The following is a 23,708-nucleotide window of genomic DNA, read 5'->3' on the forward strand; positions in this document are numbered from 1 at the left end:
CTAGTCTTTCTTTCTCTCTTTCTTTCTTTCTTTCTTTCTTTCTTTCTTTCTCTCTCTCTCTCTCTCTCTCTCTCTCTCTTTCTTTCTTTCTTTCTTTCTCTCTTTTTCTCTTCTTGGTTTTTACTGTGTCACTCTGGCTGTCCTGGAACCTACTCTGTAGACCAGGACAAATCTCCTCAAACTCGGAGATTCACTGACCCCTGCCCATGGTGGCATTAAAGGTATGCTGCACTATACTCTTTAATCCAAGCACTTGGGAGGCAGAGGTCAGTAGATCCCTGAGTTTGAGGCCAGTTAGTCAACAGAGTGAGTTCCAGGACAGTCAAGCTGCACAGAAAAACCCCGTCTTGCAAAACCAAATTTAAAAAAAAGAGAGTCTTTAGCTGGTCGTATTTCCATTTCAAAGTTACAGGTGTGGAGAGTTGAAGAGGTTTGCATTAGTAAGGTTTCTTTTTTTTTCTTCAAAATTCATGTTAACTTTAATTTTTAATTTTATTTTTCTTGGATATTTTATGTATTTACATTTCAAATGCTATCCCCTTCACTCCCTCAACTTTTTTCTTTTTAAAATAATTCTGTACTAGGCTATAACTTCCTCGTTACATTTAATCTACCCAATATTGGTCTAAGAAAATTGATGTGAGCTTGCAGCATACCAAAAGAATCATGCTAGCAGCTTTCTTGAAAAACATCTACTTACTAGATGGCTACTCCTAAAAGAATCATTCATTTGCATTATTTTTCAATTGCAAATTTAAGGGGGTTCAATAAGACAAGTGGTTCTCATGGCACTTTCAGCTAAATGAATTTAATAGTTTTGGTCATGTAAGCACAATACATGAAGATTGGGTAATTTTCAATTTAGGAAAATGTGCTACCAATTTGTTGTTTTAATTTAGGGGAAATGTCATTGCTTACATAATTAACTTAAAGGCAGATGCCGTTAAAGTCCCCAAATCTGGTAATTTATGTACACCTTTGATATAATTTAAACAATTATACAATATATGTGTGTATATATGTCTACACACATGTATAAATAAAAATGAGCATGCATATTTTTCCATTACAAGTAACTTAAAAAATTTAACTTTTACTATATTAACAGAACACAGAATAATCCAAACTTTCTAATATATGTAAACATGTGGTTAAAGAGCACAGAATCATAGTAAATGATAACAAGTTCCTGCCTCAGATTGCCCACTTTGTTGATAATTCATTCAATGACTTCTTTCAAATTTTTCTTATTGTTGAATATCTTTAGGTAGTTAACTTCCTGTTCTAAACAATTTTGTTTTAGCTACATTTTTTTAGCTTTTTAAAAAAAATTTAAATTTTTTATTATATATTTCTTACATTTCAAAGGTTTTTCCCCTTCCTGGTTTCCTGTCCATAAGCTTAGTAAGGTTTCTTATTGTTGTTACAAATCTGCAACATAAGAAAGAAGGGTTTATTCTGGCTCATAGTTTAGGACACAGTGCGTCACACAGGGAAGGCTTAGAATCAGGACTGTGAGGCAACTCGTCCCATGGCATCCACAGTTAGGAAGAAGAAAGAAATGAACACCAGTGTTCAGCTTATTTTCTCCCTGGTATTCAGTCTATGGTTCACATTGCCAAGCTGGAAAAGGCAAAGGCTAAAGAACTCACCACTAAACTGGGTTAAATGTATACTAAGTTTTCTGTACATAAATGTAATTACAAAATTATCTTCCAAAAACAACAAACAAACAAACAAAAAAAAACCCTTAAAGAAACAAAACAAAAACCCTAACAGGTAAATGGCAAGAAGGGAGAGCTTAAAAACAGATTCTCTAGAAATAAAACAGAGAGCTGGAGATAGAACAACCTTGAAAAGTGTTTTTATTTCTTTAACTCTCAGGCTCCTGGACATCGGAGAGCATCCCACTTTATGCTCAGAATAAGACCACACCCACAGAGGAGGTCTGTAAGTCGGAGGGTGCTGTGCCTCTGCAGGCAATGATCAAACTTGAGGGTTGTGTTAACCTTGGGGGTACACCAAGCTCCCCACAGCTTCGGTGACTTAGAATTGTGGAAAACTCTCCTCATCCAGTTCTGGAAAGCCAAACTGAACTGGAGGTATGGACAGGGCTACACTTCTCAGAAGGCTGGAGAAGACAAGTGCCTCTTCTAGCTCAGAGCTCCTGGCTTGTGACAGCACCACTCCAGCCTCACCCATTTGTTTCCTTCTTCTTCTCAACTCTCACACCTTCCCTTGTCTGCTTTTCCCTTTTAAGGTCATGTGTAGTTTGATTTAGCCCCAGCTGAGTGATCCCATCTCAGACCACTGTGGCTCAGATCTCTACACCGGTAAAGATTCTACTTACAAATGCTATAGCATTCGACCTTTCTAGAAATTAGTATGTGGGTGGCTCTTTTGGAGACTAACATTTAACTCACTTCAAATCTGAGTCACTAACTCCTCCTGGCTCTTGGATTGTCCTAAATTTTTGCCACAGTAACTATGATCTCTGGTTCACATATCAGCCCTACCATGTCTCTCAGCATTGGTCTCTGCAGATTTCAGAATGTTCCCTACACTTTTGAAATCTGGTCCTTTATATTGCCTTCTCATCTCTCCTTTTCTATTCTTCTTTCTGGTTTTCACCAGTTACTTTCCTGATGCTCTCAGCAGTTGGTGTGAATTCCTTTTTTTTTTTTTTTTTTTTGTCTTTCCAAGTCTTTTGGCTTCCTGCCTTGACTTAAGCCTATGTCTTATCTGCTCAGTCGCCAACTGAATGCCTGTCTGTTTTTATCTGAACAACTATGCATTTGGATAGTGAATTTATCTCCCTGCTGGCCACTGCCTGTGTTCCATAGTCACATTTTCAGCATGCCTCGCAGAGTGACTGAAGGGTTTTCCCCAGCTCTCCTCCTCACTATCAGGTAGCCAAAATGCTTTTCTTCAGCACCACCAATACGCCTTAGTCTCTTCATTCAGTCATTTCTTTAACACCACTACTGCATTAATTACTTTTCCTGTTGCCATAATAAAAGTGTAATAACAAAAGCAACGTAAAAGTGGGTTTAATTTGTCTCACAATTGGAAGATACAGTCCACTGTGGTGGAGAAGCAGTGCAGCTAGAGCACAGAATGTCTGCTCACAGCTGAGCACAGAATGTCTGCTCACATTGCATCCCTAGTTAGAAGGTGGAGACAGATGCATGCTGACGTCAGCTCACTTTCCCCTTTATACTCATCACAGACCCTTGCTTCTTGGAACGGGCACGCCCAGATTTAGGGTGGGTATCAGCAGCTCCACTAACTTAATCTGGATAATTCTTCACAGGCACACCCAGAGGCTTGTCTCCCTAGAGGGTGATTCTAGATTATGCCACTATGGAGTCTAGATAAGCACTCATTGTTTGTCATTGTTGGCTTGTGGGCTGCTTTTCTTTTTCTTTTCTCACTCTAAATTTACTTTGTGGAGATTAATTCCACATAGAGGTCTTTCTTCAGTGCAAATTATTTTCCTGATGGAGAGCTTGTAGCTTGCCATCCTGCTACCAATTCGCTAAGTTCACCTTCCTCCTCCCTAACACTCTGCGCAAGGCAGCAAGGTCCACAGAGGACATCAACCTGAGTTGGTGTTCATGACCAGAGACACACTTCACTAATAAAGCATGCATTGGTAATTTTCAGATATCTTTGAGAAAATAAAATAATAGGAAGTTATTTCATTTTTATATCACTTATTTCTTTATCTCATCATTCCAAGTTTTATCCTCTATATTCAACGTTGACTGGTCAAAGAGGAAATTGAGGTAATGTTAATGATGTCATGTGGTAGACTGGGTGTGTATGGACACTTCCTATTGGGAGAGAGAGGATACTTGAACTCCACAGCCATGGATTCATTGTTTATAAATGGGGATCAATGGTATCTGTAACCCTGAAGTAGCTCTCCTGGTAACAGGAGGGGGATTAGAAGGAAAAACATCAAGAAACAAATAGAAATATAAGCATACTTTTGCTCAAAAGGAAACAGCAGTCCACATTTCACAGGGATTCTCATTAGTAGCAACATTTTATTAAAATATTCTAATTTTCATTTGAGCAATTGCATAGCATTCTTTTTTGAGGGGGGAAAAGGAATTTGCCTTTCAGAATCATAGAAGACGACCAGCTACCCTTCATAACAGACACCCAGAAGGGTCTGAAAAGTGTTACACTATTCAAGGTCATTTAGGAAGCTAAGAATTGGATATCATTTTCTGGCAGACTTGTAGGCTCAAAATGCCATTTGTTAGTTAACAGAATTAAATTGATGATGATCTCACAGCTACATAAGAAAATTAAATTTATCTGATTCTTCAAAGCATTCTTTCCATTTTGATTCTTCTTGGTATAGACAATTTCATTTTTTAAATTGGGCAAATGATGTGTAACCAATTTTCCCATCACATATAGATCATCTTTATTTTAAGAATAAAATTGTTAGATTTAAGAGATTTGAAGAACATAGAAGATCCTACTCAAATACCTGAAACATTATCAAGTTACCGCCTGTAGTAATTTTGTTACTCAGAATCAGAGGGACATGGGAACAGTTAAAGAATTTCATTCAAGTAGTAGTATTTAAAAGAAGTTTTTCTTGAATTATTTAAACATTTTGTACAATAGCATTTTAATTATTCATGAGGAAGTACTATTTAGAGACTAGTTCTTAGTCATGTATAAAGCAATTCACATATCTGCAAAAACATCCAATACAAACATGAATGTGGAAAATTAGGAAGCTGGATTTATTATTATTATTATTATTATTATTATTATTACTATTATTATTATTATTACCATCATTATCATTTTTACAGGTTCTCATATAGTCCAGAATCAATTCAGCCTTGCTATGTAGTTGAAGACGACCTTGAGGTCTTCTTTACCTCTCAAGTGTTGAACTATACACATGTACCTCTGTGCCCATCTGGGGGAGGGGAACCTGGGGATAACCACCAGAAAGTCCCAGATGCCAGAGATCTAAGAGGTTGCCAGGACCCAACATGGAGGACATTAGCCAATATACCCAACAAAGGGGACATAGAACCTGTAGAGACCATATCCAGTGGATAGACCTGGTCCCCAGTTGAGGGATGAAGCCACTCACTGACCTCAAAATTATTAATCCAGAATTCCTCCTGTCAAAAGGAAATGCATGGACAAAGAGTGGAGCAGAGACTGAAGGAAAGGCCATCCAGAGGCTACCCCATCTGGGGATCCAGTCCATCTGCAGACACCAAACCCAGACACTATTGCTGATGCCAAGAAGTCCTTGCTGACAGGAGCCTGGCATAGCTGTCCCCTGAGAGACTCTGTCAGAGCCTGACCAATACAGATGTGGATGCTCACAGCCAAACATCAGACTGAGTTTGGAGACCCCAATGGAGAAGTTAGGACAAGGACTGAAAGAGCTGAAGGGGTTTGCAACCTCATCGGAAGAACAACAATATCAACAACCAGACACCCCAAAGCTCCCAGGGACTAAACCATCAACCAAAGTGTACGCATGGGGGGACCCATGGCTCCAGCTGGATATGTAGCAGAGGATGGCCTTATCAGGCATCACTGGGAGAGGAGCCCCTTGGTCCTGTGGAGGCTTCATGACCCAGGGTAGGGAAATCCTAGAGCACTGAGGCAGGAGTGGGTGGGCAGGTGGTGGAGCACCGTCATAGAGGCAGGGGGAGGGAAGAGGGGGTTTGTGGAAAGGAAACTGAGAAGGGGGATAGCATTTGAAATGTCAATAAATAAAATAACCAATAAAAATGAAAAAAGTTAAAGTTAAAAAACCTATTATTAAAATATTGGTTTCTCTCTGTGGTCTTGTCACATGCTACACAAGGCAGATTGGGGACGGCTCTCAGCACTCGGGAGAACAGTGTATATGTAGCAGGTCTAAGCAGGTTGTACCATTCCCAGCCCACAACCCTCTCTCAACACTTAAATTCCACTCCATTCCTCCCTCAGAGACCAGGCAGCCCTGTAGACTGGGGTTGGCGGGAGGGGGAACAGCCATGCATTCCAGAGCTAACCCAGCAACTTAGACCAGTATCTCAGCTACCCGCAGATGTCCATGAAGATTGTTAAGGAACCAGACACACAGTCACCAGTTCCTACCATCGGATCACTGACTGTGATGGAGAGCTAGGCGGGCAACAGTCTAAGAGACTATGGACTTGAGCTCACAGACTAGGTGCTGTTTAAGAGACTTGTTCTTTGTTCAAATCTAGTGTAAAATATGGTCTCTTCTTTCTGGGAGCAAGTCATCTCACCCACCGGTGAAATATACAGTGTGTGTTTCAGGATCTGCGGGGATTGTGGCATAATGCCACCTGCTAGGTAGACACAAAGGTGAACTTCCCCAGGGAGGCTGCGGCTGACAGAGGGAGAGGAGCAACCAGTGGAGATGGTCTCTCACTCCCGGTTTTCCTTGCAGCCTTTTCACTCGACACTAATCAGGCCTGTTGGGGGTGTGCTAAACAAATGTCAGCAGGTGGAGACAAGTCCGTACCAGGCGCGTGCCTGTGTCAGGCAGTGTTCTGGGAACCTGCGAGTCAGGTTATCATGAGTAGCGCAGGTGAGAAATCACAGGTATGATACGGTCCAGTCACAGCCAATGAGTGACGTAGTTGAGAACAAAGCACCAAGTTATGTCTTCCCAAGGCTTCTTCCCCGGAAATGCATGCTTGCTGGTTCACCCCCGAGCATCTAATTCCATGCCAGCCTTGTTGCTGTGCAAAAACACCCAACAAAACCAACTCCTGGTGGGAGCAGGGGTAGGGGCGGGGCAGGTGCGGCACTTGAAGGAAGGTTCAGCCAGATGTTGACGGGTTGAACATCTGGGCTGTGGGCCCGCGGTGAGCTCGTCAGGGCAGCAGGAAGACAAGGCAGCTCTCACCAAGTCTCTCATCTCATGGAAGATTGGAATCTGCAGAAGAGCCAGGAAAGGGACCGATGGGAGCAGGATATTCCCTTCAAAGGCACACCCCCAAGAGCCCACCACCTCTAAGCGGCAATAGCGCAGTTTGCTCTAACCTTAGCAAAGCATCAACCAACACACTGGTTTCAGGACTCCTGTGATCCAAGTACTTCAGGACCACAAGCCAGGGAGCAGGCTTCTTAACATATAAGCTTTTAGTGTCATTTCAGACCCAAACTGCAACCCATATGGAAGGTCGCACATTCTAAAAGAGGCTCCCAAATAATTATTTGTAGGTGATGTGAAAAACCGCCTGGTCCAGCAAGTTACTCAGCGCTGCTCATGCTCTGTTTTGATTTTCCCTCCTCGGGGAATGAGATTTGGGACCACAGACCATGCAACATGTGTCCATGCCCCTGTTAGCTGCCACTCAAACACCCCTTCCCGAGACTCATGCCACAAGTGCTTTCTGCCTCTTTTACAGCATTTTCCATTTTGAATGAAGCATCTGCTGAGGCCCTGGACTTTGTGATCTCCTTTGCATCTAACATTGATATAACCTTGCATCGTTCCTTCCTTGGACTGTGAGCAAGGTTGTAAGAGTCCTTGCTATTTTTATGGCTGCTGTAGTTAGAGATAAAGAATGCTATGCAAGCCTGCAAGTGCCCAAACAAGCAGGCTGTGCCAAGCACACAGTTCTACCCACAAGGACCGCTGGTCCAGCAACCATTCCCTCCTTGTGGGTTATCATAGGTCCTATGGAGGCACCTGTATTTAAAACATGGAGAGGCTTGGTCTTCTTGTTTTCTCTTTAACATCCTTTTTTTTTTGTCAGTTAACTAGCATATGAGAGAATATCTATCAAAACCAAAATAGAGCAGGAAAAGGCAAAGCAATGAAGCATCAGGCCTGAGGTCACTGGGTTGTCTCTGCAACTTCACATATGACAGTGTCACAACTGACTACAGGTCCATCACTGCTGTGTTTGTTCCAACTGTTGGTCTCTTGCATATTCCTATAGGCACACGATAGCAGACTACAGGTATATCGTCTCTGGCTATAGGTTGGATCTCACTATAGGTCTGTCTTTTATGATTGTTGTAGGCCACACCTTACTGTGGCATGTCACATCTCACCACAGTTCTGTCACTTTTACTTGTAGGCTTTGGATAGCACTTTCTATTTATGGGTACATACTCAACTGAAGGAGAATTCAGAGCATCCATTCAAAAATTACGTGGAAACAATAGAAAGCTTCTTTAGTTTTTAATCGACTAACCATCCCTTGAGAGCTGATGTGATGTGTGGCCGTCCCAGCCCACTGGATGCTTGTGGTCTAGAGCTAGGAATAGACAAAGAACTGCTGGTTGCCATGGAGAAGGACACTCTACTGACAGAATTACAGACCATACTTACAATTGAAAGAGGTGTCTCAGCATAACTAGGTAAGGTCAACTAGGGTACTCCAACTGAGAGGAGGAAGACAGAAGAGGAGTGTAGATAGGAGCCACCGTGGAAAGTCAGGTTTCAAAGATGATGGTGTGCAGATACGTGTAAGAAAGCACAAGCTGAGCCGGATGTAGATCGCTCCTGAGAGACACAGCCAGAATACAGCAAATACAGAGGCGAATGCGAGCAGCAAACCACTGAACTGAGAATAGGACCCCCGTTGAAGGAATCAGAGAAAGAACTGGAAGAGCTTGAAGGGGCTCAAGACCCCATATGTACAACAATGCCAAGCAACCAGAGCTTCCAGGGACTAAGCCACTACCTAAAGACTATACATGGACTGACCCTGGACTCTGACCTCATAGGTAGCAATGAATATCCTAGTAAGAGCACCAGTGGAAGGGGAAGCCCTGGGTCCTGCTAAGACCGAACCCCCAGTGAACTAGACTGTTGGGGGGAGGGCGGCAATGGGGGGAGGGTTGGGAGGGGAACACCCATAAGGAAGGGGAGGGGGTAGGGGGATGTTTGCCCGGAAACCAGGAAAGGGAATAACACTCGAAATGTATATAAGAAATACTCAAGTTAATAAAAAAAATTATAAAATACACTTCTTCAAACCTGTAAAAAAAAAAAAAAAAGAAAGAAAGCACAAGCTGGTCACACTCATGGAATTAAAGGAAGCAAACGTGTCCCTCTGGGGGCCTAACCATCAGCTAGCTCTAGACAAAGCCAAAGAGAACCAAGAGCCAGCACGAAGAGAGATTTTTCTGGTAAGACTGGGGAGTTTGGGCTTTGTCCTAAGAAAAGTTGTTGTAATGGTTTATGGTGTCGTTTACCAAGGACATAGGTACAAGGGAACCTGGTAGGGCAGTGCTCAAAGCCAACTAAGGCCTGTGTGCCTTTGTTAACCTGGGTTTGAGGTCAGCTACGTACACCTTTCTTTATCACCATCCCTAGTTTCTTGGACTTAGCTGCTTGATCTGTGGAGTCATTTTGAATCTCAAACCTGTCACTCATTCTCTCACTGACTTTCTTATCTAAATAAACACACTTATCCTCCACAATTGCTATTGTTTATTGTTCTTACTGTTGAGATGATATAAGAACATTCATGCGGTGGGGTTGTCACAAGCAAGGCTGAAGAAAGTAAATGTAGCAGACAGATGCCTATCTGGGCCTCGAGGAAGTAGCCACTAGGACTGCAGATGCAGCTGCTTACAGAATGTTCACTTAGGAGAAGGTCTTCATTCCTTTCCCTCTGTCCACCAGTTAAGTGAAGAAGGATTCATTCAAACTGACTGGACTCAAGCACCACAGAGCTTGGCTTCCCTCTGAGGTGAATAACCCATAATATGCAATTCTCATTGAGAAAATCAGAGAGAGAGAAAGGAAAGTTCTGAGATGAACAGGAAGACAGCCATGATAACGTAGAAGGAAAGTGAGTCCCAACACAGAGCAAATCAATCAGCGAGAGGAGTCTTTGCCTGTGACCCTCAAAAGTAGTTAAGGAGCTGACAGCTCGCTTTCTGAGCTAAAAGTTTCATCAAGACACCGTAACAGAAACTGCTAACATTCTGTCACTCCAGGAAGAAAAGCATGGGATAGGAACCAGAGGAGAAGAATCAACCACTAGCAGAGACTAGAACCTCATCTAGCATGGTGCTTTTCCAGTTGGCTCTGTCCCCATGCTTCTTTACTTATTTTCTGACCATTAAATTCTCTTTGCACAAAAGCCACCCACCCATCCTGATCTGGGTTTTCCTGTCCCTCTTGACTAAGAGGAGCCTCCTATAACCATATCTAGGTCCCTTGATTTCTGGAGACCTATGGGGCATTCTTGGCCTCCCAGAAGTACAGCCTGGAAAAGGCTGCATAGTGCAGTTGCTGCACATCTTGATTATTTGACTTTCAAACTGTCAACACCCATAGCCCTACAGCTTTAATTAACATCAAAACAGAATGCAGAAGCTGGACCACTTTGCTGGTTCCCAGTTGGGCTAAAAACCTTTGGAACCTGCCTCTCCCCATGCTCACTTTCGGTTCCTCAGACTTCTGAGTAGAATCTTAAGTCCAAACACAATAAAAGAAAGAAAACATTTCTCTGATCTCTGCCCTTGTTTACATACCAGTCTAAATTATGAAACAGCATAGCCACCCAGTTAGAACATGATAGATTATATAAATCAGCAACTTACATGTAAAACAGATCTTTCTTCAATTCTGCTTTATAAGATCTCAAGAATTTAGAAATTTAAATATACAGAGACACTATTTAGACACTTCGTTAGAAAGTATGGAAAAAAATAATAAACCATCCATCATATTAGAGCAGAGTCCTGAACTGAAAGGAAACAAACTAGAGCTGCTTCTCGGTCCTAAAAATGCCAGGAGCCATTAGGGTCTGAGAATTGGGGCTTCCTACCAGCCATGTGCTAAAACAGAGGGTGCCTCCTGCTAGCAATGGATTCCTTAACACATAGTTTTGCATCTGCAAGTTTATTTCCAACTTGAGCATAATGTCTCACCGACTAGAAGTATTCCTGATTGCTTGTTATACATATATTTGGTTTAACTGTCACTGTGCTCACCACTGTCTCTCAAAGTAGAGCCTGGTTCTTCAGAGTCAGACTGATAGGACTCCAGCATTCTCAGGAAAATGACCTCATAGAGTTAGATACAGTGCCAAGAGTCACAGAACTCCATCGCACATCACTTTAATATGTAGAAGAATGTGGGCGGCCATATGTACAGAATCCCCATATTCCCTCCAGTTCCTACTTGTAAGAGCTTAGGAGCAGCATGGTGCATCTACAGGTGGAAGATATCTAAAAGCTCTGAAGAATTCGGAGCACAGTTGAGTTCAAAAGACAGTAATAAGGAGAACATTCCAGCTGGGAAGAGCATTTGGTTTCCATCACTTTCTAACAAACCACAAGCTTAGGAATTTAAGGTACCTGGGCTTTAAGATCCCAAGGTTTCTGTGGGGTAAGGGGAGGCATGTCCTTAGTTCAGATTCTTACTAGGATGAATTCAAGAGTTCAGTCAGCTGTGATGTCATCATCTAAGGCCCCTGTTTCTCAGGTTCAGTCCCTAGCTCTCTCCTTTTGTATCTCTCTTTTAAAGCATTGCCTATTGCAAGGCCAAACTCAGACAATCTGCTTTTTGGACTAACTCCAAATCAATTTGGTTAAGAGCTTCAATTGCATCTGGAAAATTCCTCTGGGAAAATAATATAGTTACCACTGACATGACAGACCCTCGTGCTCACCCATTCTGCCTACAGGAGAGAGAACTGGACAGGTGACAAGGGCCAGGCAGCTCTCAGACTTACAACTCAGAAGAGGGCAACTCCATGAGACCCAGCAGTACTGCTTAAGGGTGTCAACATCTCAAAGGAAAACAGGCACTCAGGATGGCAAAGTTGTCTCCTTATAATGATGTCAATATTTACCATTAATATATCGAGAACCCAGGCATCCATGTGATGACACTGAAATATTTGCATTTAGGAAGCTGTGCTCATTTAGAATTTTAATTTTTAAAAGTGTGTGAGAAAACTCAGGCGTTTAGAACAACAGTCAGTGTTGCAGCTTCAGGTTAAACTTTAGTTAACTTGGCTCGTTATTTTGGAATTACAGCCTCGAACCGAAATCTTACTCAGAGCACTGATGAGAATCTGATTCTGACACACTGTGTATTCATTTACCAGGTTTATAAGTTCTTAAGAGGTCTGTTAAATCAAATGATTGATGCACCTAAAAAGGAACGGAAATATGTGTTAGGGGACTCAATTAACTTGGACCGTAAATTAAAATAGTTACTCCAAAGTAATTGTAATGTTTTCTAATTTATGAATGTGTTAATAGTAACCACAAACTAAAGCATAAATATGAGTAACACTTTATAGCAAAATAACCTTGAAGAGTTTTTTCAAGGCATAATCATGGCCCTTGCACGTTTAACAAGTGTGGTGTTGCTATTGGGTGTGTGCCCTTTATAAGCCACTTGACTGTTCCAGCCATGTTCCTTGTCCACCAGGAAGCCACTAGAATAACCTTAGAACCAGCAGTCAGTACTCAAACTCACATTAAAAAGCTGGACATCATGATACATGCTTGTAATCCCTGCCCTGGAAACATGGACAGACTCTTGGGACTTGCTAAGTGGCAAGTCTAGCCTAATTGGCAATCTCCAGACGAGTGAGAGGCCCTGAGATTATACTCTGGACACCACACACATGTACAAACATGTGTGTCCATGTACACACATGTGCACACGTATAATCAAAGACCCATGCGCACATATGCACAACGTATTAAATGACACACTCCAGTAAAGTATTCAGGCCACATACTTCTCCTAAACACATTAGAGGTTTCCTCTGCTGTCCATGCATGGCACCCTCAGCCCTCAGTGCCATTTAGGTTATTACCTTCCTAGGCACAATTGTTATTTATAGAAATATGCCAAGGGTAACACGGTGAGGCACAACGACCAACACTCTCTTCCTATAGTCACCAGACAGTAGCTGGAGGGAATTGAGAGTGCCAAATTAAGCTCAGAGACAATCCTTAAGAAATTGAGGTGTTGGGGGTGGGGGCAGGACCAGGCTCCAAGGATTTTGTGTAACTGTGTTCCTGTGCCAGTATCTCAGGCCAAAAAAACAGTAGAGGAAAGAGAAGCAGGGTATTCCCTCTGGGCTTACTCTGCCTGGCCCTCCCAGCACCGAGGAATGCAGTCTGTCTGGGCAAAAGCTGAGAAGAAAGCCCAGAGGACCACAGACTGCAGCCCACTGTTTGACTTGTGATGGTATGAGGGGAACAGACAGATCCCAATTCACCTCCCTGGTACCTCCAGAAGATTGAAAACGGTTTCCTGGTGGTGGTGGGGGGTGGGGGAATGCTAAATGGATCCTTCTATATAGATAAAAAAATCTACTAGTTAAGTTTCTTGGGAAACGCAATGATTCTGTTGATTCTGGAGGGGAACAAGCTTAGATACAGAAAGGTGTGTGTGTGTGTGTGTGTGTGTGTGTGTGTGTGTGTGTGTGTGAGAGAGAGAGAGAGAGAGAGAGAGAGACAGAGACAGAGACAGAGACAGAGAGACAGAGACAGAGACAGAGAGAGACAGAGGCAGAGACAGAGATGAGAGAAATGGAAAGAGGACTACAAGAACAGAGAATCAGGGACTGGCTGGTCTGAGGAAGAAGGAGGGAAAGATAACTGGGCAGTATCCAATTTAATCAGTATTTATTGAGGACCTGCAGGGAGCATGGCAACCTACTGGAACCTAAGTGGAAGCAAATTCAATTCTCTCCAGCTCTAAAGAGCTGGGAAACACAGCTAGGGAGCTGCCTAGGAGAAGGCCTGTGTGAGGACCCCACAGGGCTCTGAGCAGCCCGTGGCCTTATCTTGACTTCCTGGACTGACTGTTGGCCCTCTAATAGTACCAATGTCTTTCTTTATGAGAACAATTTGTAATCTCAAAATAAAAGTTAAAAACATTAAAGTTTAAGGGAGTTAGACGGCAGTGAGGTACATTTCTCCTATCTCTAGCATGTACTGTGCAGAATTTTAATTTTAAATCTCTGGTTTATAAATTCAGTCTAGAAACTTATTCTCAAGAACCTCAGTGCATGATACATATGGGAATGAAATGACTTTAGACGGCCTGTGGAGGGAGAAGTGCAGACCTTCAGCACTCACAACACAAAAATAAATCAGGAAGTTAGAAGAAATACAGCTACCCTGGCAATTTGTTTATAAACTAAATTTGCAGGGTGAAGACAAGATCATTGGTGTCATTACTCTTTATTTGTGGGTACACACTCTTACACATCAGTGAAACACAGAAAGGTCTGTGGGGGATCTGTTCATTTTTGCAGAGCACAAAAGCAAAAGAGAGTTGAGACTTGTGCATCGATCGATCAGGTAGAAATAAGAATGCAAAACTATTGCTGTGATTGACCAGACTGCGGGGCAAAGAGAGTCACTTGGGGACACCATGCACGATGGAATTGGAGCTGTGGCTCCCAGGACAGAAAGGGAATCGAATCCATTCAGCGAAATTAGCACTTCATGTTGGCATGGTGTGGGTCTCTGGTGTGTACCAGGAGAAGACAGCATGGTGCTGCAGGTCCCAGAGAGCCCAGCCATGCCTGTGTGAGGAGTAGGAGTGCAGGTTGGAAAGATTATACCATAGGCAACATTCAGGCCCACAGTGGCACCTTGTGGGTCAGCACCAATCACTGAATCTCAGGTGATATGAGCAGTTCTGGGAGCTCAGCACAGCAGCCCCATGTCCCCAGAGCAGCCACAGTTAAATCTGCGTGAAGTGGATCAGAGAGCCACTGCTAACTTATAAACCGAAGTTCATTTTGTGTTTTCTTCCTCATAGATGTGATCAGAAAAGAGTACTACACTGTCTGGAGTATAGCTATAACACCAGACACAAAAACACCTCAGTTAGCTTCATGTGCGCGCGCGCGCGCGCGCGCGCGTGTGTGTGTGTGTGTGTGTGTGTGTGTGTGTGTGTGTGTTATGATATAGATGGAAGTGGAATTTAATCTACCAGAATTGTTAGAAGTAAAGATTGCATGGGCACGGTTTAGTCCCCAGAACACAGTAAGCAGTCAGTAATTATCATAAATTTTACTCAGTTTGAAAACGAGTTTATTAGAAGTGTGACAAAATTCTGACACAAAATATTTGGGTAACAGTTGCAGAATTGGAAATACTGTCTGTCATGTGCACTATCAGCAAAATAATAAGGCATTGATAATTCTCCAAAAAACAAACAAAAAAAAAATCACCAGCCTTTGCAGAAAGAAATCCCTGAGAGCACAATCACCAACTGCATCCTACTGTGCGTGCCCATGGTCAAGAGGAGTGGAGAAACCATTCAGGCCCCTAACAGATCAATAGGATTATAATGTCGCCTTTCTCCTCTTCTTTCCCCTCCTTGCCTTAAACATGACTGCACTTCAGGCTAAAGAGAACTTGCAATCCCCCAGTGACTGAAACTATTGACAAACAGGCTGGTGACCTGGAGGACATTCACAAGACGTGAACACTTCTCTAACAGAATGTGGGAGAGGGGAGAATGCACCAGGATATTTGATACGCTGAAATAGCACATTAGAAATCAGTGATACCGCCTGGTGATTTAATGGAGAAGCTGTTTCTAGTCATGTGGCTCCAGGTGCAGAGCCATATCAAGACCTTGGTAATCTGACCTTTTGCCTTCCTATCTCTCTCCCATCTCTGCCAGGCTCAGGTAGACATTTGCATTTAAACTCTCTCTGTGGCCACCAGAGACCCTCAATCTGACCTAGAAGGTATCTCTCAGATAGCCACTAGGATGTCTACTTTCCTGCATTACTAGAGAACAGCTATGGCTCAAAATCTCACCATTTCTGTGGTCCCTTCTATTTTCTATCGGTGGCAGTTCCTGCATGAATTTTTACCATTGACTCAATCTATTGGATGGACACCCCTCCTGCCCCCACCGCCATGTTGCATCCTATTTGAAATAGAGTATTCAGAATTCTCTGTATCTTTCCTAGGTGGGCTGACTGAATGGGCACAGAAACATTAAGTCAGTTATTTACTAAGAATGTACACGTATCTCACATTTTGTCGGTCTGGAACCGTGAACTTAAAAAGACACAGACTTAAAAAGTACTCGAAACCACAATGAGCACTCCACCACAGAATTGACTCGTCCCTACAATCCTTAGAGCTGGTCTCAGGAAAGGTGTCTCTTATGGAGAGAAAAAAAAACAAAAACAAAAACGAATGCATATGACCAACTTAGTGGTCACCGTGCCTTGACAAAGGTGGGTGGGGTGACTGCAGAGAGCCTTTCTAAACCACCTCAGTCAAGGTTGCTTGTGGACCAGTCTCTGAGGAGGTGAGCATATACTGCAAGTTAGAGATGGGGCAGATGGTCATTTGAAATCCAGCAATGCATTCACAACCAAGAAGTTAAGCCGGAAATAAAAACACCCACTTTGTCTTCTGTCTGAAGGAAATATGGAGGTTCGGGGTCACGTTCGGCTTTAATCTCAAACATCTTTAACCTTGTGTTCTTGCTATAACAGCTTCCAGACTGACTGGGCTCCCAGCGCCCTCTAGTGGCCTATGTGTCAACACAAGCCTTCCAATCCCTCAGCCCTTAATTCCAAACCCGGGTTTTCTGGGATAGCTGAGCCCTCATTCACAGATCAGCAAGATCTTTTCTGGAATTGCGCAGTTTCCTCCTCCCGTGAGACACTGATGTGAACATGTCATTTGTGTGGTTTATGCAGCAAGAGCTTGCATACAATCGTGGTTAATTTATTCTGGGAGGAGGGCTGGTGCCGATTTGGCGCAGAGTTGATGACAGAAAAGACCTCCCGGAGTAAATGGGCTAAGCAAGAAGCATCAGCAGTTGGAATAGAATCAATAGGTCTTCAGTGGCTTTTTCTGAGGGAATCTACACAATCCGAACCACTTCCCAAGGTATTTAGGCCAGGGAACGCCTGGTGAGCTTCTTGTATAGCTCAAACCTGCAGTAAGCAATATGGGCCTGGTTCCTTCGAGAGGCTTATATTAAGACAGGTTCAGGCAGAAAGCTACGAAGAGCTGTGCCCCCACTGCCTGATTTGATAGCTACACTGTCACCCCAAAGCCCTGTGTGTGCTCAGCCCTTCAGTGGGACCTTGGTTTTCTCCTCTTGCTGGTGACTTCTTTCACATCCGTGGCTTTCTCTAGCGTTTGTGTGGTTCAAGCTTTTACTAGGCACCCCACATAATGAAGCATATGACTTTATACCAAAAAAATTAGCATATCCTTCATAAAGTATGCTCGAACCAAAGTTTACCCATCTAGTGGCCCTGTTTTTAAGTCAAGAAGCTTGAAAATATCCTAAACTTGACTCCTACTTCATCCTATACCCAGCACTTCTCCGAATTACAGTGTTATTAAGTCCTTGGCTTCAGTGCCCACAATTACTGCCTCATGCTCTCCTGGTGATAGCTGCTGGCTTCAGATTTCTCCTCTCCCTTCTCTCCTTTGCCCATCCCTGTCCATTCTGTCCTTGGTACTAAACAGAGATCTAATCTTGGATGCTGTCTCAGCTCCCTCTTACTTATGGTGCATCATGTCTCTCTAACCTTCAGGCTCAAGACTTGAACCCATAAAATGGCAGACAACTGTCTGCTGATGATCTGTCCGGGAGCTTCCTGTATATCCTCTAACTCTCTGACTTCAAGTATTCTCCAGAGACCCCAAACCTATTGCATTACCACATTCCCAGAGTACAGTTTATTCTCCTGCCTTGAGAGCCTGACCCCTGGGATGCCCATCAGCGCTCTTCGCATAAGGCAATGCACAGTATCTCCTTTAGTGTTCCATTATACATGGCTCTCCTGAGGCTCCTTCCCTGATCATCTCCTCTGGACTCCTACTAGGACTTGCCCCTGTGGACAGACAGTCATCTCTGTGTCAGTTGTAGGTGGTGCGTGCACAGCTGAACTGTGTTATTTCTTGGGGGTTTGTTTCCTACCTGTGTCCCAGTCTCAGGCAGGATCCGATGCGATGCATTAAAGACCAAACCCCAGCTCTGTCACATACAGTGGTGCTCAAGCAAGGTACTTACTCTGTGTAGCTTAAGTTTTATTACTTATAGAACAGCAATAACAGCTCCTGACTGCCTCATAAAGTTATCAGAGTAATGTATATAAAGTAATGTATATAAAGTGCTGTGAGCAGGAGGAAATGTTATCTCTAAAAATTACTCCAGTTGCCAGCCATGTCCTGTTAGGACACCATGTCTTAGGTGTGTCAGTTTCCCAGGTCCAGAACAGTCCCTGGCCCCAGAGCACATGTGGAATAATGTGTATTTAAAGGAAGAATGGTTTGATATTTATTTTGTTGCTCTTTGCTTGGAAAAACCCCGAGTCCCTCTGGCTTCCCTTTCTAAGATCCTTTGTGCTGAAGTTCTCCTTCCGTGGTGTCACTAACCCTTCACATATTAAACAGCAGGGTGTGAGACAGGCTGAACTGTGAGATGCTCCCACGAACAGCACACATTCCTTCTGCAGGACGCAAACATTGACTAAAAGCACATTAATTATATTGTCATGAGCATGATACTCAATTTAGGGACCTTGGGGGGGGTGTCAAGAAATTTTGCTGATATATGGGAAATGAGAAGCTCAGGGCCAGAGCACTGTCACAGAAGCTATGAGAGACGTAGGCAGCATGCGCCACATGTGCTAAGTCCTGGAGCAGAAGAAAGCAGGTGTACACAGGCCTTGTTCCTTGTCCGCTGCAACTGCTGTCTGCTTACTGCTGGGATGAGCCTTCTGCACAACTCTCAGATGTCCTGTCATGACACCTCTGAGAGCAAGAGCCTATTGTGGTTCACTGTCTGCAGAAGAATGTTGTTACTCATAACTCAGTACAACTCCTGGTCAGGGTCCAGCTTCACCTCTTATGTCACCTCTCTGTGTGCTGAGCACACACAGCAATTGTGAGCTTCTTCACACACACACACACACACACACACACACACACACACACTCACTCACTCATTTGCTCACCATTGACTGGGGCTGTTACTGTTACCACAAAGACCTCTCATCTCTGTCCTGGCTATGCGTGATGATCCCAATGTTCATTTGTTCTAGGTATGAGGTGCTTCAACTTTTTTTTATCGTCCTTTATTCTAGTCTTTCCCAAGCTATTTTCAAAACAAGTGTGTTGCTATCCACCAAGATGATTTCACAACTCAGTAGTAGATCTTGCCACTCAGCTGTAAACACAGCCCCCATTAGCCTAAAACAATTTGCGAGGACCTGTGGTTCTCGAAGGCAGCTGGCTAGGGTGGAACCCGTGCTTTGGATTTTGTTTTGGTTCTATTTTTGGCGGTCGAATTCTCTGCCTCACTTGAATTCTATCACGAGAGCAAGGTGAGGTTCTGTGTGAGCCGGTGTGTGACCCTGGGGCACATGGAGACAATCGGCTGAGCTTCCTCATCTGCAGATGGTGTAACACTTCCCTTATGCAGTGCTATCAGTATTCTGAAGTTACTGTCTTGAGCTGAACCAGATCACACACTGAGCAAAGATGGATGAGGGAAAGTATTCCAGCTGTGAGAGAGAAAAAAAAAAAAACTTCCATTAGCAAGTAAATCCATGACAAGCAGGGGAAGCTACCACCCCTGGATGTAGTAAGTGACCTTTGTGGTTAGATTGGCTTTAAAATTATACAAGGGAAGAGTGAATCTTTATAAAAACGACTCCCCAAGGGATCCAGGCTTCAAACTTGTTTTACATCTTCTATAGAGAGTTCAAGTGGAATGTTTCGATATTACTTTCATTTTAAATTTTGCATCTTCGGCTTGAGATTTCAGAATAAGAATAAAAGAAACAAAACAAAACAGAGCAAGGGGACCGTAAATCTCAGCAGCTGCCTGGAGAAGGAGGATGGAGAGAAGGAGAGAAAACCTCGGTTTCTGAGTTAGGCCTGGACATCCACAGCAGCAGACGGCAAACAATTGACTTGAATGGCTTGGAGGGAGGGAGGGAGCTTTAGAGAAAGAGTGGAGTAACCCAGAGCACCAGATAAAACATCTGGCCAGTGTCTTTTTTTTTTTTTTTTTTTTTTTTTTTCGGAGCTGGGGACCGAACCCAGGGCCTTGTGCTTCCTAGGCAAGCGCTCTACCACTGAGCTAAATCCCCAACCCCTCTGGCCAGTGTCTTAAACAAAGGCACAAAAGACAACAAAAGAGGCTCAGGAACTGTAGCAGAAGAGAGCTTACAGACTGTAAGAGTCAGAGGAGCAGGAGGTGTGCTGTGAGATTACATCTCCTAGAAGCTACAGCTATGTATATAGGATCATCAACATGGCTGCCTAAACAGGACCTGAGCAAGGCAGACACAACAGATAACAGACATGCTCATGTGAACTGGAGAAAGCTCACAGGGCCTCAACCCTACACAAAGAGCCACAACCAACTAAGGAATGTTGAGAGCAGGAGAAATGGTCTCCCAGAAAAATATAACCAACTGGTTATCTAATTCCAAGTGGTCAGCCATGAAATCACATATACACGAGTAAAGTTATATAAACTAAGCAGGTTATATTTTATATATTTAGGAATTTATGTGATATATACATATATCAACAATTAAAGAAAAAAGAAAAAGGCGTTAAGGGAAGCAGTTAGAGGAAGGGGAATAATGTAATTACATCTTAATCTGAAAAATAGAAAAATATGTAATTTTTAAAGGGTTAATCATCCTTTTTTGAGTTGGAAAGGGGGACAGACCTAACAGAATCCGAGGAAGGCTCTGGAATGACTTGCAGGGGCAAAATTTCTGTTCTGGCCAGTTTTATGTCAACTTGACACGAGCTTAAGTTATCAGAAAGGAGGGTCCTACAATGAAGAAAACACCCACAGAACATCTGGCTGTAGGACATTTTCTTAATTAGTGATTGATGGGGAAGGGCCCAGCCTTTGTGGGTGGTGCCATGCCAGGGCAGTTGGTTCTGGGATCTAAAAGAAAGAAGGCTAAGGAAGCCATGATGAGAAAATCTTCTACCTCCAGGTTTTTGTCCTGTTCGTGTTCTTGTATTGACTTCCTTCAGTGATGGATTGCAACATGGATGTGTAAATCGAACCCTAACCTTAACCCCAACTTGCTTTTGGTCATGGAGTTTCATCACAGCAATAGAAGCCTTCACTGGGACATTTATCTAAAGGGATAATTGTTCCTCCTATCCTTGGTCAGGTGACTGACCTGCCCAATGGGATTAATCTTTATGGAACACCACTGTCTCCACTCAGAGGTAGATTTCTTTCCACCAGGAGGAAATAGCTTTTATTGAATGGGCCTCCAGTGCCAACGAAACACTGTGTCAATTAAAATTGTACAACTTGCAAGAGATATGAAACTTCACAACACTGATGAAAACAAAGCCAAGGAATTGTAAGACACATAGGTGAAGAAGCCATCAAAAAGAAATTGCAGAAAACTAACAGCAAGTGACAAGCCATGTCCTCCAGGACATGGAATGGAATGTGGAAATACGTAGATAATTCCTCCAGCTCTCATTTAAAAAGCTGACCAAATTTATGGTCATGCTGCCTAGTTTAGAAGGGTGACATTGCATAGTTCACTTGGCTCACCATTCACTTTCTGACTGGCGATCTATGAATGTCAGGAGCCAAGGTTGAAGTTCAGTGTGAGGGTGGGTCTGTCTTACAGATCTCTCTGTCTCACTCTCTCTCTGTCCCTATCTCTGTGTCTCTGTCTCTGTTTCTCTCTGTCTCTCTGCCTCTGTCTCTCTCTGTGTGTCTCTGTCTCTGTTTCGTTCTCTCTCTCTCTCTCTCTCTCTCTCTCTCTCTCTCTCTCTCTCTCTCGGCCAAGGCCTGCAGAGTCAGCCCTCTCTGCTCTCAGGGCTACTGGAAGGCAGCAGGTTCTTGTTCCCATCACGTGAGTAAGTAGAAAAAGCTGAAAATACAAAGTCTCAACATCTGCTGTGTGTAACACCTCTCTGTGTTTGCTATCCAGTTGATAGTTATCAAAGTTTCGACTTACGCAAAAGCATTCACGTGAGAAAAACAAATAATCCAGTGATTTCAAAACTTCACTAGAACTTCAGTGAACATTAATTCTTCCTGCAAGAGTTTGGAGTAATTCTGTTGCTGTTTTGTTCTGCAAAGAGCTGTATTGGGTAGCTGAAACAGGTACCACCCTGCTTGACACTTGAGCAACCGTAGTTGCCAGGGTCTGGCCACTTGGATCCAATTAGGTACAGAATACCAACCTATCTGGCAGTAATGTAGTCCTAATTGTCACAACTATCTCACATAACATATTCTTTTGCCTCTAATTACCTATGAGCATAAGAGATACCAGCTTAGAACAGCTTACCTAAGTTTTCCCAAGTCTCTGGCAAACATTCTCAACTCCACAGCTCTGTTGTACAGAGACCCTTCACAGCTTTCACTGTGCTGGGCATTGATTAAGGTTCAAGTCTTTACTAATAGCAGAAGAATTGAAACCACAGTGATAAGTTTTCAGAGTACAACATGATACTATATCAATTAGAAGTACTGGTTACCTTAGGGACTGGATTTCATTTTGTGTTTTTTCCCTCTCTCTATGTTCTTCCTGAGGGTGATATACAATGAAATGAACGAAAACCATCCTCATCGAAAGGGAAAGAGCAGCTGTGATGTTCAGGCACTGAAGGTCCACTGTGGTTTGCTTCCACTGATCATTTCACAGAGATGGAAACAATTACAACCTTCCAGGCAAGAGGAAGGGACTCCTGGTGCCTCTTCTTTTGGCTATTAAGACTATTAAGATGATGAACCTCGGAAATTGGTATTTCCCCAGAAATCTCATGCTGGGAGCCTGGTGTCAGCCAGAGGGGGTACTTGCCTACCAGAAAGAGATGTCACACAATTCTGATAACTTGTCAGAACACTTTGCAGAAGAGACATGAGAACAGAGACAAAGACAGAAGGAGCTACGTCTTTGCCCCAACTGTTAAGTTATGCACACTTCTTACCCTCTATTTAAATACAGACCTCATGATGGGGCCCTTCCCATGATGCACTTGGGAAGGTGTGGTTACTAGATTTCTTTTCCAGTTTCTCTTCTGAATGAGACCATTGAATTAATCTCTTTTCCCAGCTTTTCACTATTAGTTGTCTCTTGAATTGATGTATTGAGGAGGCAGCTGAGCCTAGCATTTTAGACCTACCAGGGCATGGTGTTTGACCTCACTCCTCTGGTAACACTCTGAACTGGGTAGCTAAAACTAATGCCAGAGTTCAAAGCCAGAACAGAGAATTGGAAATAGAGGAATCTCCAATGGCTGAGAAGCACCTGAAGAAACAATCAAAGTCCTTGGTGATCATAGAAATGCAAATCAAAACCTGAGATTCCACCTCACACCAGTCAGAATGGCTAAGATCAAAATCTCAGGTGACAACACATGTTGGCAAGCATGTGGAGAAAGAGGAACACTCCTCCATTGCTGGTGGGATTGCAAACTGGTACAACCACTCTGGAAATCAATTTGAAGGTTCCTCAGAAAATTGGAAATAGACCTACCTAAAGATCCAGAAATACCACTCTTGGGAATATAACCAAAAAATGCCCCACCATGCCACAGGGACACATGTTCTACTATGTTCATAGCAGCCTTATTTGTGATAGCCAGAAGCTAGAAACAACCCAGATGTCCCATGACAGAAGAATGGATACAGAAAATGTGGATCATTTACACAATGGAATACTACTCAGCTATTAAGAACA

General features: G+C 43.2%; 1 protein-coding gene across 1 annotated transcript in view; it reads left to right on the forward strand.

Annotated features, from left to right (window-relative positions):
- Nucleotides 1-23,708, forward strand: part of Ptger3 (prostaglandin E receptor 3) — a 144,982-nt gene that overhangs the window by 118,397 nt on the left and 2,877 nt on the right. The gene's annotated exons all lie outside the window — the stretch shown is intronic.

This window comes from Rattus norvegicus, chromosome 2 (genome assembly GCF_036323735.1).
Source record: "Rattus norvegicus strain BN/NHsdMcwi chromosome 2, GRCr8, whole genome shotgun sequence".
Taxonomy (NCBI): domain Eukaryota; kingdom Metazoa; phylum Chordata; class Mammalia; order Rodentia; family Muridae; genus Rattus; species Rattus norvegicus.